At 48.5% G+C, this 18,642-nt stretch overlaps 1 protein-coding gene across 2 annotated transcripts in view; it reads left to right on the top strand.

Moving 5' to 3' along the window:
• The window catches only part of PACS1 (phosphofurin acidic cluster sorting protein 1), a 478,069-nt gene that overhangs the window by 382,470 nt on the left and 76,957 nt on the right, over positions 1–18,642 (top strand). The window contains exon 20 of one of the 2 annotated variants that reach the window (XR_003858449.1): positions 13,242–13,384. The exons of the other annotated variant lie outside the window; for it this stretch is intronic. The gene's annotated coding sequence lies outside the window, so the exon portion shown is untranslated. The remainder of the gene's footprint in view (positions 1–13,241; positions 13,385–18,642) is intronic. 2 annotated transcript variants of the gene reach the window in all.

The raw sequence follows: 18,642 nt of genomic DNA on the forward strand, positions 1-18,642 counted from the left end.
CGGCCTGGCTTTTGAGAGGCGCCGCCTCCGGCGTCGGGGCTACCCGGAGGCGGTAGTATCCACGCTATTGCGGGCACGAAAAACATCGACGGCGGCCTATGTTCGGGTCTGGAAGGTGTTTGAGCTGTGGTGTACCAGCCAGGCCACAAGACCCGCTAAGGCTTCTGTACCTCAGATCCTTCAGTTTCTACAGGCGGGAGTGGAAAAAGGGCTCGCCTATAATTCACTACGGGTTCAGGTGGCCGCCCTTGGTTCGCTGTTGAGCGATGGGGGCTCTCTTCTACAGCATCCTGACATTGCTCGTTTTCTCAAGGGTGTCAAGCATATGCGTCCTCCGTTGCGGGACCCTTGTCCCTCCTGGAGTCTTAACCTTGTGCTTTGCTCCCTGTCGGGACCACCGTTCGAGCCGCTGCGCAGCTCAACGATAAAGGATCTCACTCTCAAGACTGTTTTTCTTGTGGCCATCTGTTCCGCTCGACGCATCTCGGAGCTGCAGGCTCTGTCGTGTAGAGAGCCTTATCTCCGTTTTTCCGACTCTGGAGTTTCGCTTCGCACCGTTCCCTCCTTCCTTCCGAAGGTGGTTTCTGCATTCCATGTGAACCAGACGGTGGAGCTGCCGTCCTTCTCCTCCTCAGAGCCGAAATCTCTCCGTCTCTTGGATGTCAAGCGCACTCTGCGCCTCTACCTGGAGGCTACAAATGAGTTCCGGATCTCTGACCATCTCTTCGTACTCTGATCCGGACCTAAGAAGGGGTCTCAGGCCTCGAAGGCTACCATTGCCAGATGGTTGAAGGCCGGCATTGCTGCTTCCTACATTGGGGTGGGACGGACTCCCCCACCCGGCATCGTCGCGCATTCTACACGTTCTCAGGCGGCTTCCTGGGCGGAGTCTCGCTCGGTATCCTCTCAAGAAATTTGTAGAGCAGCCACCTGGAAATCGTTACACACGTTCTCGAGGCACTATCGTCTGCACCTCGCCTCTTCGGTCTCTGGACACTTTGGCGAGCAGGTTCTCCGAGCAGGCCTCGCAGGACCCCACCCGATTTAGGGAAGCTTGGGTACATCCCACTGTCTGGACTGATCCAGGTACGTACAGGGAAAAGAAAATTATTACTTACCTGCTAATTTTCGTTCCTGTAGTACCATGGATCAGTCCAGACGCCCACCACGTTTTGGGTTCTTGATCCTGCTCAGCTCTGCGCTATTTCCTGTTCACAGTGCTCTGTGTCTTCACAGTCTTTTCCTTTTCTGCTGTTTTTCACAACTCCCTACAAGTTGGTAGGATGTTTGCAGTTACTTGTTGCGGTTACAATTGTTTTAATTATCTGTTTCCACAAACTTGATCCTTCGGGGGTTTCTACTCGGGCTTTGATATACTCGATACTGAACTCCTGCAGAGGGGGTAGTAGGATATATGGATACGCCCCCTCAAAGCTTGTGCTGACTCCATCTGCTGGATTGGGGACATAACCCACTGTCTGGACTGATCCATGGTACTACAGGAACAAAAATTAGCAGGTAAGTAATAATTTTCTTGTGTATACTACCCCCAGTACCACTGTAACGACAGCATTTTGCACCAGTTGCAACACTCTTAGCAATGTTTTCTATAATCCAAATTCCTGTTCATACCCCAGATCACTCCAGACAAGTGGGTTTTACATCCCTACCAGCAGATAGTAACATAGTAATGACGGCAGAAAAAGACCAAAATGGTCCATCTAGTCTGCCCAGCAAGCTTCCCAAGGTAGTAACTGCCAACGTGCAGGTTACCCCCATGTTTCTGTTAAGGGTAATAACTGCAGGTTACCCCCAAGCTTTTTTATTTATTCCCGTCCTCTAGCCTTTAGGGAGCCACAGTGTTTATCTTATGCCCCTTTGAAATCCTTCACAGTTTTAGTCTTCACCACTTCTTCCAAAAGGGCATTCCAGGCATCCACCACCCTCTCAGTGAACAAATATTTCCTGACATTGGTTCTAAGTCTTCCTCCCTGGAGTTTCAAATCGTGACCCCTAGTTCTACTAAATTGTTTCCAATGGAAAAAGGTTTGTTGACGACCATGGATCATTAAAACCTTTCAAGTATCTGAAGGTCTGTATCATATCACCCCTGCTCTTCCTCTCCTCCAGGGTATACATATTCAGGTTCTTCAACCTCTCCTCATAAGTCATTTGATGGAGACCACCACCATATTTTGGTCGCCCTTCCCTGGACCGCCTCCATCCTGTCTCTGTCTCCTTTGAGATATGGTCTCCAGAACTGACACAGTACTCCAGGTGAAGCATCACCAAGGACCTGTACATGGGGATTATCACTTCCCTTTTCTTACTAGATATTCCTCTCTCTATATGTAGCCTAACATTCTTCTGGCTTTGGCTATCGCGATGTCACTCTGCTTCGTCGACTTCAGGTCATTAGACACTATCACCCCAAGGACACTTTCCTGCTCCGTGCACATCAGCCCTTCACCCCCAATGCATAAAGTTCTTTCGGATTACCACACCCCAGATGCATGTCTCTACACTTCTTGGTATTGAATCTGAGCTGCCATATCTTCGACCACTCTTCCAGCTTCCTTAAATCCCGTCTCATTCTCTCTACTCCTTCCAGCATGTCCATTCTGTTGTAGATCTTAGTATCATCTGCAAACAGACAAACTTTTCCTTCTATCCCTTCTGTAATGTCGCTCATGAAGATTTTGAACAGAACCGGTCTCCACTTAACACCATTCTCTCTTCAGAGTAGGTTCCATTCCCTGTACCTACCAGGATCAGTCCAGGACACCTGGGTTGTGACTCCGCACCAGTAGATGGAGACAGAGCAAGATCTGTCGGACTCAGCCATATATGGCAATGTGCCTGCCACAGCCCCTCAGTCTTACTCTGTCTCCAATAGATGGTGCAGGTGCAGTCACAGCCTCTTCCTGCCCTGGGTTCTGTTAGTCAGTCAGGGTTGGTTTTATTGATTCTTTTGTTTATTGCTGATTAGTTTAAGTCTCAAGGAATTTGTTTATTTTAGTTGAAAAGTTTGCAGGAATCCTGTCCGTCCTGCCTCCCAGGGGGGTTCGAAGATTCTGAGGGGACCACCCCCCCCCTGGTTGAGGCCACTGCCAGGGCTGAGGGCCCGGCTGACCTAGTGGCAGCGTCGGGGGTGACACCGGGGAGCCCGGTTCACTCACCCCCGCTGGAGTAGGACCCCAGGACCGAGGACAGCGGCAAGTGTGAAGAAAAAAAAAAAAGTTTTATTTTTATTTCTGTCGGCTCTCCGTTTCTTTGCGCTCCGTCTCGGGGGTTTCTCGGGGGGAGCGGCTGGACGGGGGGGGGGGGGGGGGCTGAATTTAATTTTTTTTCTTCAGTCAAATTTTCAGAGATGCCGCGGGGGTCGATTTGCCGGGCATGCGGCTCGGCGCGCGCGCGGCTTTCTAGGGACGGGGTTTGTTCTTCCTGCGTCTCGGGCGGAGAGGGACCGTCCGGGGCGAGTCGGGGGAGCCATTCCCGCTCAGCGCGATCGCCGCCGCGTGTTGCTGCAGTGTCTGAGAGGCCGGCTGACCCCTTCCCGATTAGCGCGGGAGTGGCGGCCATTTTAGGGACAGCCCGCTGGGGATAGCGCCATGCCTCCCACGCTTTCTCCACAGAGAAGGCCTTTGGGGGGGGGGACGCCCCGGGGGGGGGGGGGCTGAGTCCCCTGTGCAGGCCAGCGCGGGTGAAGATTCTTCGGACTCTGGGTCCTCATTTTACTCCGATTTTGCGCTGTTGCTGCGCAAAGTTCTTAAACATAAGAGCCGCAGGCGCAGGGTGCAGAAAGTTTTTCCCGCGGAGGGGGCAGGCAAATCGGATTCTAAGAAGCGGAAGACCAAGGAGGCCCCAGGCCTTCCCCCAGCGCCACCCAGGAGGATGCGTCCGCCTAGGGGGGTCCCTCAGGAGATGGACACCGAGTCCTCCTCGCAGGATGAGGTGGATCCGCCCGAAGAGCCCCCGGGGGGGGCCGAAGGGGCAGCAGGGGACGGTTCCACCCAGCCCGGAGAGGGCAAAGGAACACAAGCCGTCGAGGGGGATGACCCGAAGGTGGTTCGTCTGTTTCGGAGAGAGGAGCTGTCCCCTCTTATCCCAGCCATCCTTCAGGAGCTGGGAGTGGAGGCCCCCGCCGGTAGTCTCCCGGTCAGGAGCCAACATGGATCTAGTGCTCTTAGGTCTCACTGGCCCAGCAGTGGCCTTCCCATTCCATTTTTCGTCGTCAGATATCTTGTTTCGCGAATGGGATACACCGAGTTAGGTCTGAAGGTCAGCAAGGCCATGGATAAGCTCTACCCACTGCCAGAGGACGTCCTGGAGCTCCTACGGCTCCCTAAGGTGGATGCGGCAGTGTCGGCAGTGACGAAGCGGTCGACGATCCCGGTCACGGGGGCCACGGCTCTCAGAGACATTCAGGATAGGAAGCTGGAGGTACAGCTTAAAAAGATTTTTGAAGTTTCAGCCTTGGGAGTCCGGGCCGCCATCTGTAGTAACTTCGCCATGCGGGCTAGTCTGCGCTGGGCCCAGGTCCTCCAGGCGAATGCTGATCTGTCGGAGGAGGAAGCCACGCAGGCAGACCGACTGGAGGCGGTGATAGCTTATGGGGCAGATGCCCTCCATGACCTCCTTCGTACATCTGCTAGGTCCATGGTGTCGGCCGTCTCGGCACACTGCCTTCTTTGGCTTCGCAATTGGGCGGCGGATGGATCCTCCAAGGCTCACCTCGGAGCGCTGCCGTTCAAGGGGAAGTTGTTGTTTGGCAAGGAGTTGGATGATTTGATGATTTCCCTGGGGGAGAACAGGGCTTTTAAACTGCCTGAGGACAGGTCCAGAACTCGGTCCTCTTTCCCTAGCAGGTCCCGTTTTCGGGGAAACAGAAGATTGCGCCCCCAGAGGTCTACCGGTCCTTCCTACCGGTCGTCGTCTTCCCGGTCTCAGTGGCAGCAGTCCTTTCGTGGGAAGAGATTCGGAAGACAAGGGGGTGCCCCGTCGGGCTCGGGGCCCAAGGCTTCCCAATGAAATGCAGTTGGTCCATCCCTCGCGTCAACCTCAGGCCATCGTTCCAAACGTAGGGGCGCGGTTGACGTTGTTCTTCGAGGAATGGGCCAAAATAACGTCGGATCAGTGGGTCCTCAGCGTCATAAGGCACGGCTACGCGTTAGATTTTGCACGGACTCCGGCAGACAAATTTCTGGTGTCGCCCTGCAAGTGCCCAAAGAAAGGGGCGGCAGTGCAAGAAACCCTCCGGCGTCTGGAAAGCTTGGGAGCAATTTCCCCCGTACCTTCCGATCAGCGAGGCAAGGGCCGTTACTCCATTTACTTCATCGTGCCAAAGAAGGCCGGCATGTCAAGGCCAATTTTGGATCTGAAGGGGGTAAACAGATGTCTTCGGATCCCACACTTCAAAATGGAAACAATTCGGTCGGTGATTGCCTCGGTACGTCCAGGCGAGTTCCTGGCCTCCCTGGATCTCACGGAAGCGTACCTCCACGTAGGCATCCAGCCGTTTTTTCAACGGTTCCTCTGGTTTTGCATTCTGGGCAGACATTATCAATTCCGGGCTCTTCCCTTCGGCCTCGCCATGGCCCCTCGCACATTCACGAAGGTGATGGTGGTGGTGGCGGCTCAGCTTCGACGGGAGGGTTTCCTGGTGCACCCCTACCTGGACGATTGGCTGATCCAGGCCAAGTCCGAGGGTCGATGTCGTCAGGCAGTTGCCAGGGTCCTCCATCTTTTGCAGTCCCTGGGCTGGGTCGTCAACTTCAACAAGAGTCAGCTCGTCCCCACCCAGTCCTTGGAGTACCTGGGAGCCCTGTTCAACACAAAACAGGGCAAGATATTCCTGTCCGGAGAACGTGTACGCAAGCTGCAGTGTCAAGTGAGACGGTTACTATCTCTTCGACTACCGCTGGTTTGCGATTATCTGACAGTTCTGTGTTCTATGGCGTCAACGCTCGCGTTGGTTCCCTGGGCTTTTGCTCATCTACGGCCATTACAATCAGCCTTACTTTCCCGATGGAAGCCGGTGTCAGAAGAGTTCTATCTGCCGCTTCCACTCACGGCTCCGGCAAGGGCCAGTCTTCACTGGTGGTTAGATCCGGACCATCTGACTTGTGGAGTGTCCCTCCTCATACCCAACTGGACGGTGATAACCACGGATGCCAGCCTCTCCGGTTGGGGAGCGGTCTGCCTAGGCAAGTTCGTACAGGGCCGGTGGTCTTTAGCTCAATCGCAATGGTCCATCAACAGGCTAGAGACCAGAGCGGCTCGCCTGGCGCTACAGTCCTTTCTGCCGCTGGTACGGGGAAAGGCAGTCCGAGTGTTGTCGGACAATGCGACCACCGTGGCCTACATCAATCGCCAAGGCGGGACAAGGAGTCTACTGGTGGCGGAGGAGGCACAACTCTTGATAGCCTGGGCAGAACAGCATCTCAGCAACATCGCAGCGTCTCACATCGCCGGGGTCGACAAAGTTCAAGCGGATTTTCTCAGCCGTCATCACCTGGATCCCGGGGAATGGGAGCTAGCGGAAGACTCCTTTGTCCTCATTTGCAAACGGTGGGGGGTGCCCCACATGGACCTGATGGCCACGTGGCAAAACACGAAGGCTCCGCGATTTTACAGCCGACGTCGAGAGTGAGGGGCCGAGGGTGTCAACGCGTTGGTTCTCCCCTGGCCGGTGGATGTGTCGCTGTATGTGTTTCCTCCGTGGCCGATGATAGGCAAGATCCTTCGGCGCATAGAGTTGCACCCGTCCAACGTGATCATGGTGGCACCGGAGTGGCCGCGTCGTCCGTGGTTCGCGGACCTCATTCAGTTGTCAGTGGATGCTCCCCTTCGTCTTCAGGGGTTTGCGGGGCTCCTCCGGCAGGGCCCCGTCTGTTTGGAGGATGCGGATCACTTTTGTCTCGCGGCATGGCTTTTGAGAGGAATCGGTTGAAGAAAAAAGGTTACTCTGATGCGGTGGTATCCACGCTGTTGAGGTCCAGGAAGCAGTCTACGTCCTTGGCTTATGTCCAAGTCTGGGTGGTTTTTGAGGAATGGTGCACGAAGCGAGGGGTGGACCCTACTTCCACTTCCATCCCCGATATCCTGGCATTTCTCCAGGCTGGTCTTGCCAAACGACTAGCGTGCAGTTCCCTGCGAGTCCAGGTTGCGGCGCTTGGTTGTTTGCGGGGTAGGGTTCCAGGATCCTCCCTTGCCCTGCATCCGGATATCTCCCGTTTTTCTTCGGGGGGCGAAGCATCTCTGTCCTCCATTATGTCATCCGTGCCTGTCCTGGAACCTTAATTGGGTTCTTTCCACCCTCTGCTCGGCGCCGTTTGAGCCCTTGAAGTGGTCGACTCTTAAAGATCTCACGTTGAAGACCGTATTCCTTGTCGCGATTGCTTCGGCACAGCGAGTTTTGAAGTTGCAGGCGTTGTCCTGTAGGGAGCCATTCTTGCGCATTTCCGACTCCGGAGTCTCCTTGCGGACAGTCCCTTCCTTTTTGCCAAAAGTCGTGTCGGCGTTTCATTTAAATCAATCAATTGAGCTTCCCGCTTTCGCGGTAGGGGAGTCCTCTGACCCGAAAATGAAGGAATTACGGAAGCTGGATGTGCGGAGGTCCCTCCTTCACTATTTGGAGGTTACCAATCCTTTTCGGGTGACAGATCATCTCTTTGTTCTGTTCTCCGGTCCGAAGAGAGGTGCCGCAGCGTCCCGGGCGACGATCGCCCGTTGGCTCAAGGAGGCCATTGGCTCCGCGTACCTAGTGCGGGGAAAGCCTGTTCCCGTGGGTCTCAGGGCTCACTCGACACGATCCCACGCTGTGTCTTGGGCGGAATCGTCTCAGGTGTCGCCTCAAGAGATTTGCAGGGAGGCTACCTGGAAGTCGTTACATACCTTTATTAGACATTACCGGTTGGATGTTCAGGCTGCTGATTCCGGGGGGTTTGGAGAGAGGGTACTCCGAGCGGGACTCTCTGTTTCCCACCCTAGGTAAGTTGGCTCTGGTACATCCCAGGTGTCCTGGACTGATCCTGGTACGTACAGGGAAAGGAAAATTAGTTTCTTACCTGATAATTTTCGTTCCTGTAGTACCAAGGATCAGTCCAGGATCTCGCCCGAGTTGCTGCTCTAAAGTAATGGAGAGTCCGCTCATTCTTTGATTACCTAATCTGGTTACTTGTTTGCTCCCTCGGTTTGGGGAGTTCTGTTCCAGTTGGGGTTCTTGAATTGCTCCCCGTTAAAGTTAGGTTGTCTAGCTAGTTTCCTTGTTTTGTTCTCTACTTTGACATTACGTAAGACTGAGGGGCTGTGGCAGGCACATTGCCATATATGGCTGGGTCCGACAGATCTTGCTCTCTCCATCTACTGGTGCGGAGTCACAACCCAGGTGTCCTGGACTGATCCTTGGTACTACAGGAACGAAAATTATCAGGTAAGAAACTAATTTTCCTTTCTCTCTTCAGAGTAGGCTCCATTTACCATCACCCGTTGTCTTCTATCCGTCAACCAGTTTGTAATCCATGCCAACACCTTGGAGCTGACTCCCAAGCTTCTCATTTTGTTGATGACTCTTCTATGTGGGACTGTATCAAAAGCTTTACTAAAATCTAAGTAAATTACATCAAGCGCTCTTCCCTGATCCAGTTCTCCAGTCCCCCTATCAAAGAAATCAATTAGATTCATCTGACAGGACATTCCCCTGGTGAATCCATGCTGCTTCTGATCGAGCAACCCACCAGATTGTAGATAGTTCACTATCCTTTCCTTCAACAGAGTCTCCATTAATTTTCTGTCCACCAAGGTGATGCTAACTGGCCTGTAGTTTCCCACCTCTTCTCTGCTCCCACCCTTGTGAAGCAGGACCACCACCGCTTATATACATTTGTTGCTATTGTAATTGCTTCGTTTAGTTTGGCCCACTGTTGTTTGACCTCTCCCATTTTTTTCCAGTCTTCAAGTTCTCCCTCCAGATATTTCCCCATTTGTGCAAAGTCTAGTTTTTTTGAAGTTCAAAACTCAGGTCTTTGTGTGACTTCTCCAGATCCTATTTGCAATATCAAACCATACTGTTTGATGATCACTGGTGCTGAGGTGGGCACGCACCCGGACATTAGAGACATTAGCCCCATTAGTGAGCCCATTACCATTTGTTTGAACAGAGCCCCTTTCAGGGCATCCACTATCTCTCTACTTCTGTTAGATTCTGCAGAAGGGATTCTCCAGTCCACGTCTGGCAGATTAAAGTCACCAACAATAAACACTTCTTCCTTCTTTCCCACCTTTATAATGTCTTTGATCAGATCTCTGTCTAGTTCTTCTGTTTGAGTCAAAAGCCTGTACACCACTCCAGTAAAAATGGATGTACAGTCTTCTTTTTTTAAGGATGGCCCTTAATGCTTCTTCTCTACCCCACTTTCCTTGCAGTTCAGTTGTTTCGATATTATTTTTGACATAAAGGACTACTCCTCCCCCTATTTTGTCCTTTCTGTCATTCCAAGTTATAGCCCGGTATGGCCGTATCCCAGTCATGAGAATCTGTGAACCATGTCTCCGTGGCAGCAACATTGTCCAAGTTTACCTCCACCATTAAGGCCTCCAAGTCTGCGATTTTATTGCACAAACTTGAGCATTTGTAGTCATAGCTTTCCAATTTTTCTCCCTTGCTATGTTGCACCTCCTAGGAACCTTTTCTGTTTTTTTTTGAGCTGATTGATTTTGTTATTTTCACTTCGCATGTCCTTTACAGGTCTTATTCTGCCAGAGCCTACTGTTATCCATTTGATAATGGGTTTTTGAATCATGGATGTCTGATAACTCTGTGAGAGTGGGGGTTGATGCACAGGTTGCTGTAAATTTGGAGAAGGAGAGTGCCTGATTATTACGTCTAGTTCTACCAGAGCCCACTGTAAAACATTTTTTCCTGGGATTCCGTAACCGCTTTGGGAGTTGGGTGACAGATGGATGTTTCAAGGAAGGAGAGGTTAATTGAATCCTGGCCAATTGCTCCCTTAGATGGATCAGCTCCATTTTATTTTTAAACATCTGAAGGCAAAAAGGACAGCCCTTGGTTCTCCAACTCATAGGCCTTGGGACATAAGCACCACAATTGTTTCATTGAATTAAAGCTATTCTCTCTGATTAATTAAAATCCTAAAGATAAGGTAAGGTACGGTTAGTCCCTAGCAAAGATTTTTTTTTTTATCATTTAAAGTTTTATTGAACCTTTAACAGTGTCATGGTCACAAGCAATCAAACATGATAACAGGTATACATCATAACAATGAAATCTGTGTACATATCTCAGCAAGAATGAAGGTATACCCTAACCCAATAAGAAATACCACAATGACGCATTGTATAGCAGGAAATTGCAACCGCGTTTTTCTCCCTCTCCCCCCCATCTCCATATATAAAGCCAAGAGATGAATTGGTGTAGTTGTTTGAATACCACTAATAACCACCAAGGTCCCTCCCCAGCTATGAAATGAAAGCACCCTATGCCTAGGTTCGCATAACTCATCAGGAAGAGCCAATGGATTGGGCGGATTTCCAACTTAAATATGCTTGCCATGTCTTTTCAAATTTATGTGTTCATTTATGTCGAAAAGCTGTTATTTTAGACAATAAATATATTTTTTCCACTTTCTGTTGTATGACTGCTTTTGATGGTACTCTGGATTCCTTCCAGGACCTTGCAATTTCCAAACGTGTGGCTAACAGAACATGATGAGCCAGCCTATTTAAATCATCCGGCAATCCTATAAATTTTAGCCCCAGCAACGCCTGAGCCGGTCCAATAACTGATAGGCCAGGTACTATATCTCTCAGCCATTGATGAATAGCCTTCCACAGCACCTGTAAGATAGGACAATCCCACCACATATGGATAAAGGTTCCCACCTTCCCACATTTCCTCCAGCATTGCTCAGAGACCTGGGGCATAAATTTGTGTAACCGCTGCGGGTACATATACCATCGATACATAACTTTGTAGGTATTTTCTATCATGGACGCAGCAATATAACCTTTCCCGAGTCCTTGAAAGATTGTCTTCCACATCTGACTAGGGATAACCATTCCAAGATCCCGTTCCCATGCAAGTTGAAAAGTCGATTTTGCCCCTGCAGTCTTAGCTAACAATTGATAAATGCCCGATAATAGCTGACTAGAGGTGTCAGCTTTCTTACACATTTGTTCAAAAGAGGATTGACCAAGTATCAAGTGAGTCCCTAGCAAAGATTTTTAATCGGTATTTGAACTAAGAACTAAAGGTATGTGTTATCCAGTAAAGATTAATTATGCATCAGCAAAATTGCTTACCTTGTAATAGGTGTTATCCCAGGACAGCAGGATGTAGTCCTCACATATGGGTGACGTCACTGGACGGAGCCTTATCACGGAAAACTTTGTCAAAGTTTCTAGAAACCTTTGACTGGCACACTGAGGCCACTGAGCATGCCCAGCATGCCATAATTCCCTGATCCACAGGGGTCTCCCTTCAGTCTTTTTTGTAGCAATAAGCTTTAGCCAAAATAAAATAATAAATCGTATCGGACCCAACTCCACGGGGGTGGCAGGTGGGTTTCGTGAGGACTACATCCTGCTGTCCTGGGATAACACCTATTACAAGGTAAAAAATTTTGCTTTATCCCAGGACAAGCAGGATGCTAGTCCTCACATATACCCTCAAGCTACAGGCTGAGTCATCTTTGTGTTGGACCAACAGCGTACAACTAGTGCAACGGGCACAACAACTGGTGTACTGTTGGAAAAAATGAGGCAGCCTGACATCACAGCAGGTTGGATGTGGAAGGAGTTGGGACTATACTGGAAACAAGTTCTTTAAGACATATTGTCCGTAGGCTGAATCCTGTCTTCCTTCTTTGTCCAAACAGTAGTGAGCTGCAACGGTGTGAATAGAACTCTATGTTGCAGCTTTACATATGTCAACTACTGGTACAGAACAATAGTGCGCTACAGAAGCTGATATTGCTTACTGAGTGTGCCTTTACTTGCCCTTGGAGAGGAAGGCCTGCTTTTTCATAGCAGAACTTTATACAATCTGCAAGCCAGTTGGAGAGAGTTTGCTTGCCCACTGCTTTACCCGGTTTGTTTAGATCAAAAGAAACAAAGAGTTGGGTGGACTTCCTATGGACTGCAGTGCGATCTAAGTAATATGCAAGTGCACGTTTACATTCCAAGGTGTGCAAAACAGTTTCACCTTGGTGAGAGTGACGTTTTGGGAAGAATGTGGGTAAGACTATGGATTGATTCAAGTGGAATTCCGTAACTACCTTGGGAAGGAATTTTGGGAGTGTACGGAGTACCACTCGATCATGTAAAAATTTTGTATAGGATGAGTATGTGACAAGTGCTTGTAACTCACTAACCCGTCTAGCAGATGTAATGGCTATCAGGAATATAGATTTCCATGTAAGAAATTTAATATCGCAGGAAGCCATGGGTTCAAAAGGAGAACGCATGAGCCTTGTCAGTACCACATTAAGGTCCCATTCTGCGACTGGTGGCCATATAGGGGGTTTAAGGTGAATTAAACCTCTCATAAACCTACTAACAAGGGGTTGTACTGATATTGGTGCATCCCCTATTGTATTATGGTACGCTGAGATAGCACTTAGATGTACCCGTACGGACGAGGTCTGGAGATCTGGGTCTGAAAGGTGCCATAGATAGTCTAATAAAGATGAAGTGGGGCAGGAAAAAGGGTGAATACTTTTCTGTGCATACCACATGGTGAATCTTTTCCACTTAGAACAATAGTTTTTTTCATGTGGAAGGCTTACGTGAAGCTACAAGCACTTGAGAGACATTAGTTGAAAGATTGATTCATTTCATTTCATTTATTAAAATTTATTAATCGCCTAACACAAATAGGCCTAGGCGATGTACAAAACATACATACATAATAACAACATTGATTAACAAATACTTAACAGACAAACTTTAGTTCCACAGAAACTAAAAGTAAATAATACCATATATTGGTGCTAATTATACATTAACACTAAATCAGATATTCTATCCATCATCAGTTAATATTAGCGAAAACTCATATCAATTTCTCTACACACAATATTCTCACTTTTTACTGAAAACAATAATCTCACTTATTATTCTCTGAAAGCTGGGTTCTCACTTACTTCGGACTATCACACATTATAAGCACGACAGAGCAAAAACTCTTTTAATGCCAATTTAAATCTTTTAACATCATCCAGAGACCGAAGTTCGAAAGGAATGAGATTCCATTGAGTTGGTGCTGCTATGGAAAAAGAGGTCTCCCTGGTACTAAACAATTGTGCTTGTCGAACTGACGGAATCTCTAGAAGATTCAATTGAGACGATCTCAAGCATCTTACAGGTTTGTAAATCCGTAATAATGCATTAAGCCAATACGGAGAATCTGAAGCAAGGAGCTTATAAAATATCATGCCAATTTTAAACACGATACGCTCAGTAACTGGTAACCAGTTAAGCCTACATAAGGTAGGAGAAATACGTTCGAAACGCTTAGAGTGAGAAACTAACCTAGCAGCTGAATTCAACAAAAGTTGTATCGAATGACTCAAACCTTTGGGTAGACCAATGTAAAGACTATTACAATAATCAATATGTGGAAATATGGTCGCCCATACCACTGTCAAAAAATCGCTATCATATAATAGATATCGTAAACTTGCCAATAACCGAAGTTTAAAAAAAACAGTTTTGACGAGAGACCTAATCTGAGGTTTAAATGAAAAGGTAGAATCAAGCAAAATACCAAGACTGCTTATAGGTTTAGAAAGAGAGAATGAGATATTATCTATAGAAATTGTATCTTGGAGGGGTGTTGAATGGGGTCGATGAATTAAAAGAATAGAGGTCTTACTTGTATTCAACAGGAGTTTATTTTGTCTCAGCCATCGTTTATTGGTATCCATACTTAAGAGTAAGCAATCAACTGTTTCTTGCCATGTTTTTTGAACTTTTATATAAAACTGAATATCTTCAGCATAGATCTTAAAACCATCTGTGATGATAGCCAACAATTTGGCAATGGGGGCAAGATAAATATTAAATATTAAATAACATTGCCGACAGAGCAGAGCAGAGCCCTGCGGCACCCCAGCCTTCAACTGTTGGGGTGAAGAACATGAACTCTTAAATTTAATGGATTGAGACTACTCAGATAAATAGCTATTAAACCACATTCCTGAAGACGAAATAATAGGATTTGATGGTCCACTGAATCAAAAGCAGAAGTAATATCAAGCGAAACCAGAAGAAACTGTTGCCCACTATCAAGACTCCATTTAATGGAGTCAACCAATGAAATAAGAAGTAGTTCAGTACTAAGACCAAGCTTTCAACATCCAGGCTGTTAGAGAGAGGGATTGAAGGTTGGGATGGCGCAACCGGCCCTAATCCTGAGTTATGAGAGTGGGTGCTGTGCCCAGGCAAATTGGTTCTCTGATCGAGAGATCGAGGAGTATGGGAAATCATACTTGTCGAGGCCAATACAGGGCTATGAGTATCATGGACCCCCTTGGCCTGTTGTAGCTTCACTAGAGTCTTGATTAGTAGCTGTATCAGGGATACGTGTATAGAAGGTCTAAATTCCAGGGGCGAGCAAAGGTGTCCTTGGCTAACTGGTTTCTGTGCTTGTGCAGGGAGTAGAATCTGTCCACTTTGTGATTCAGTTTGAATGCAAAGAGGTGGATGGATTTGTGCCGCCTGAAATAAACTTTGACCGTGCGCATAGGGCCCTGCGCTCCCCACAGCCCAGTCGCCCACATGATATCCTTGTCTGCTTCACAGAGTTTAAAATCAAAGAAAGGGTAGCTACGGCAGTGAGGGAGAGGACTGAATGGACTTGGGAAAACCACATTGCCATATTCCCGGATCTCTCATTGGCAACCCTTCAAAACCGGCAGTCCTTTCGAGAAATCACATCCTTTCTTCGTAGCAAAAGCGTGAAATATAGATGGACACATCCATTTGGACTCTCCTATTTTCTTGATGGTATCACGCATAAATGCTTGACCCTAGAAGAGGCCGTTCCTAGTCTCATGGCTTTACTGTCTCGCAGACCTCACAGAAACCTCCCAGTACCGCTACTTCCCGCCCTCCCTACCCGGCTTGGCAGTGGGTAGGAAAGCGAAACAGCTGACTACGCAGGTAATCCGGGGGTTCCTCTACCAGCCAAGGCCCTACCTAAATCCTTCTCGTATTCAGCATGAGAGAGTATGGGAGCGCCGGGTTCAGTGCTACTAAGACTTTTACTTTTCAGGCATATATTTTCTGGTATATATGTAAACGTGTTCCATTGTTTGTTAGACGCAGTTGTGTTGTTTGTTCTTTAAGCTCTGGGTTGGTGGGAGTTGATGGAGTACCAACTCTCTCCTTCGTGACCAATTTCACTCCCCTGCTTCGGGATGGGAGTAGACCTGCATGGAGGGTACAGCAGGCCAGTACTCCTTGGGTTTTCAGGACTGCTATAGTTCTCACAGGGTTCATGCTAATTTTTTTGTTACCTTGGTCCTTGATTTGTCACACCTCCACGCTGCATATTTTTTGCTAGTGGTAGGTCAATTCTCATTTCTCATATCATATCCCCATTAATATATTTCTATGGATCGTTCTCCAAGATTATGATACTTTCACACCATCTGGAGGTACCATAGTTGATATTCTATGCTTAATCCTTGGAGCTGATATATCAAACATCTTTCTCACAATTTCTTTATTAATGTCAGTATGGCTACGATAAAAGTATTATCCATAAATACCAAGGGCCTTAATGTTCCTCAAAAGTGCTTCCTTTTTTATAAGGAGCTAGCAGTTTCTACACCAGACATTGTATTTGTACAGGAGACACATCTCACTCGCAGGTATGAATCTCTCATGAAATCATCTAAATTTAACCACCAATTTTACTCTGCAGCTAACAAATCTGCCAAGTATGCGAGAGTGGGTATATTGTTTGCGTCACACCTGGTTTTTGAATGTAAGAAGTGCATCTCGGACCCTCAGGGTCGCTACCTATTACTTTGTGATACTATGTATGATTCTGACTTCACATTTCTTAATTTGTATGCTCCTAACAGGGAACAGGCAGTTTTCTTTAAGCATCTCCATCACATTATAACTCAACATGCTTCTGTCCGTTTAATATTGGGGGGTGACTTCAATGTAACCGTGTCCCCCTCCTTAGACACCTCTAAGGAGCATTCCCATTCAGCCAGGGTCCACACCAGAGCTCTTAAAGACCTCTTAACTGATCATAACTTGGTAGATTCTTGGAGAACTACCTTCCCACAATCACGGTCCTATTCATTTTACTCTAAGCCGCATGACTTCTACTTGCGAATTGACTACCTGATGGTAGATAAAACCCTCTTTCATCTGGTCCGTAACCCTGAGGTGGGTATAATCTCCTGGTCCGACCAAGCGCCAATTTCTTTAGTACTTCAGTTACCCAAGAGGGATCATGGCTGTAAATTCTGGAGGCTTAATGACTCTTTTACAAGATCCTCCTTTTGTACAGGCCTCTACACAGGTCATGCGTGATTTCTTTACAAATAATGTTGGCTCAGTTACCTCCCCAATCATGGTGTGGGATTGTTTCAAATCATTTATCAGAGGTCACTTTATTTCCCACTCATCCTATATTAAAAAAACAGAGAGAGGCGGCCTGTTCCCTACTGTGGGCTAAGATTGCAGAACTTACTCACCGGCACGTCAAAACAGGATCCAAACAGATCCTAGCTCAGCTTTATAAAACTAGAGATGACTTGCACCAACTAGATTTAGATCATATCTCTCATGTATTAAATCTTACCAGACAGATTTCATTTTGAGGGGGGAAATAGAGCTGGAAGGATCTTATCCCATCAGTTAAAAAAACAAGCCTTTCAGAACCATATCCTTAAAATTAAAAATGAGAAGGGCCAAGTTGAATCTACTAACTCGGCCATCACGCAACAATTTCTCAAATTTTATCAAGAACTGTATTCTGCTGAATCCCATATTCAGACTTCAGACATAATCCAATATCTTCAATCCCTCACTCTGCCCCATCTCACACTAGAGATGCGTGACCGCTTAAATTTTGAAATCACAACCCCAGAAATACTTGTCGCCATAAAAAAACCTTAAAGTGGGAAAGGCTTCGGGACCCGATGGCCTAACAACCAAATTCTACAAATCCTTTAGCTCTATTCTAGCTGTTGCGTTCCGCGGCCATGGTGCCCCACGACCGCGGCTCCCTGCCTGATTCGCGGCGTTCCTTCGCCGCGGGAGCCCCAGGGGAGGGCGCCGACTCAGGCCATCGTGCGGGCGCGATCTCCGGTGCTGCTCCTTGCAGGGGAAGCCGTCCTGCTTCCTCCCAGCAGCGTCTCCCCTCCGCGGGGGGAAATCCAAAATGGCCACCGCCATCCTTAGGCGCAAGGCCGCGCCTCCTCCACAGAATTAAAGGGACCCAATCCCATTAAATGGCTTCACCTGTTCTCTATCAGCCAGAGCAGGGGAAGTATAAAATGCAGCTTCCTCTGCTCATCCAGTGACTTGGCAACGTCCTCCAGCGCTGTCTAGTCTGCTTGCTTTGGTGAGTCCCTTGAGCTTTGGATCCTGTTCCGTCTTGGTGTTCCTGGTTCCTGACTTCGGATTGGCTTACGGTGATTCTCTGGTTCCTGGCTTACGGTGATTCTCTGGTTCCTGACTTCGGATTGGCTTACGGTGATTCCCTGGTTCCTGTCTTCAGATTGGCAAGTGGTGATTCTCTGGTATACGACTTCGGATTGGCAAGTAGTGATTCTCTGGTGTATGACTTCGGACTGGTGAGCGACGACCCTCTGGCACTCGACCTAGGACTCCGTCAAGACTACCGTCTCCAAGGGCCCACCTAAGTCCTAGCGGCCCGGGTCCCTACGGGCTTATCCCGGGGGGACCGCGGGCTTCATATAGAAACATAGAAGTGACGGCAGAAGAAGACCAATGGCCCATCCAGTCTGCCCAGCAAGCTACGCAGTTTATCCATTTTTTTTCCCCCTTTTTACTCCCTCCCACCCGTCTCTATTGGCTTCCAGCACCCTCCGGCCCCAATTCCCTTCCACCCCTCCACCAATGCAGAGAGCAGCGCCATCCTAGTGAACATCCAGCTCAATCAGGGGTAGCAACCGCCGCAACCAGCAGGCCACACCCCTGCCCCTTACCCACCCCTGTTTTGTTTGCTTGTTTGTTTGTTTTTTATTTTTTGAGATGGCAGCCCTCCATCCTTCCGCTCTGTGAAGGTGGAACACCAACCACTGGCCACTGGCATCCCGCTCCGTGAATGCCGCTCCTTCCAGGGTGAAGCTCCAGTCAGCCCTTGCACTGTCACCTGACCTCTCAAAGGTCCACCTAAGTCCCAGCGGTCTGGGTTCCTGGGGGAACCATGGACTTCCAGGGGTGAAGACACAGCTCCTCTTCTCGACTCTTCCTCCGCTTCCACCGTCGCCACAGTCTCCAGTGCCAAGGGTCCGCTGGTCACATCTTCTGCTCAGCCTCGCCACCCGACGGGAGAACCTTCGGACCTCCCTCCTAAAGAATTCCATCCTCCCGTCGGCCCAAGGTTTCACAACCTGAGCTCAACACTAG

This window comes from Rhinatrema bivittatum, chromosome 8 (genome assembly GCF_901001135.1).
Source record: "Rhinatrema bivittatum chromosome 8, aRhiBiv1.1, whole genome shotgun sequence".
Taxonomy (NCBI): domain Eukaryota; kingdom Metazoa; phylum Chordata; class Amphibia; order Gymnophiona; family Rhinatrematidae; genus Rhinatrema; species Rhinatrema bivittatum.